The following is a 1,520-nucleotide window of genomic DNA, read 5'->3' on the forward strand; positions in this document are numbered from 1 at the left end:
GACGGCCGCCCACTGCCGCAGCACGTCGGGGATGAGGATCTCCACCAGGCCCTGGTACAGCACGTTGTCACAGTGCTTGGTCCACTGCAGCACTGGCTCAAACTTGGAGAGGAGCACCAGGCTGGCCTTGGGCAGCCGCTTCTCAGCCTCGTCGTGCCTGTGCACACCCGCCCCAGCCCAAGGTCAGGCTGACACGGGCCCGACGCCCCCGGGGTCAGACGGGGAGCTTATACGCCCGCTGCCGGGAGGAAATGCTTAGCGAGGCGTGCTATCCCAGGCACTGAGTGTCGGACTGATACACGAGCACTGAAGTGTGGGTCAGGAGGTCATGGGCACCCCACAAACTGCAGGGCTCAGGCAGATACCGCCCTTCCACCTGAGGTCCGAGGTCTGGCTACCCCAGCCCCGGGCGCTGACTCTCACCATGCCCGTCCCCCTTTCCCTCCTCCCCATCCGCCCCCCGCCCCCAGGGACTCACACAGCCAGCGGAGGCGCCTCGTTGGGCTGGCTGAGGTTGTACCTCCAGAAGGTTTTCCACAGCGTCTCCACCAGGGTGAACTGCAGGTTCACCATGACATCAACAATGGCCTGTTGGGGAGGCCGGATGCTCAGGGACGTGGCGGGGCAGGGGGGAGGGGGGGGCGGCAGCATGGCTTTCCCTCGCCCCTGCCCACTCACCCAGCTGCCCTACCTCACAGTGTTCCCGGTACAGGAATATGCCAGAGCTCTGCTCCATTAATAATCATACCTGACCCATCATATCTGCAAAGTAGGTACTGTTCTCTCCATTACACAGATAAAAAATCTTTTTTTTTTTTAAGATTTTATTTATTTATTTGACAGAGAGAGACACAGTGAGACAGGGAACACAAGCAGGGGGAGTAGGAGAGGGAGAAGCAGGCTTCCCTCAGAGCAGGAAGCCTGATGTGGGGCTCGATCCAGGATGCTGGGATCATGACCTGAGCCGAAGGCAGACGATTAATGACTGAGCACCCAGGCGCCCCACCACAGATAAAAATCTTAAGATTCAAATAAGTTATTGTCCAAGATCGTACTGTTGGTAAGTGGAAGAAATATATAATACAACTACCTGTCTAATGTAGTATTTCTCAACCCTCAGTGTTTGTTGGAATCATCCATATTGGTCTTTCTCAATACTTACTGCACACACAAATCACCTGGGGAATCTGAATAAAATGCAGGTTATGATTTATTAGATCTAGAGTAGGGCCCAAGATTCTGCATTTCTTTTTTTTTTTTTTAAAAGAATTTTATTTATTCATTTGAGACAGAAAGAATGAGAGAGAGAGAGCACATGAGAGGGGGAGGGTCAGAGGGAGAAGCAAACTCCCCGCCGAGCAGGGAACCCGATGCGGGACTTGATCCAGGGACTCCAGGATCACGACCTGAGCCGAAGGCAGTCGCTTAGCCAACTGAGCCACCCAGGCGCCCCAAGATTCTGCATTTCTGACAAAGTCTCAAGTGATGCCAATACTGCGGGTGGTCATGGACATACCCTG

At 54.3% G+C, this 1,520-nt stretch overlaps 1 long non-coding RNA gene across 1 annotated transcript; it reads right to left on the minus strand.

Moving 5' to 3' along the window:
- Positions 1 to 14: 14 nt before the first annotated feature.
- LOC135363192 (uncharacterized) lies at positions 15 to 713 on the minus strand. The gene is made up of 3 exons (XR_010408852.1): positions 692 to 713; positions 479 to 588; positions 15 to 157 (listed from the first exon to the last, which is right to left on the minus strand). It is a non-coding gene; the product is annotated as an uncharacterized LOC135363192 (long non-coding RNA).
- Positions 714 to 1,520: the final 807 nt, after the last annotated feature.

The sequence above is a fragment of the Mirounga angustirostris genome, unplaced genomic scaffold (assembly GCF_029215605.1).
Source record: "Mirounga angustirostris isolate CCGP_5_RB_7025 unplaced genomic scaffold, mMirAng1.0.hap1 SCAF_2, whole genome shotgun sequence".
NCBI classification, from domain to species: domain Eukaryota; kingdom Metazoa; phylum Chordata; class Mammalia; order Carnivora; family Phocidae; genus Mirounga; species Mirounga angustirostris.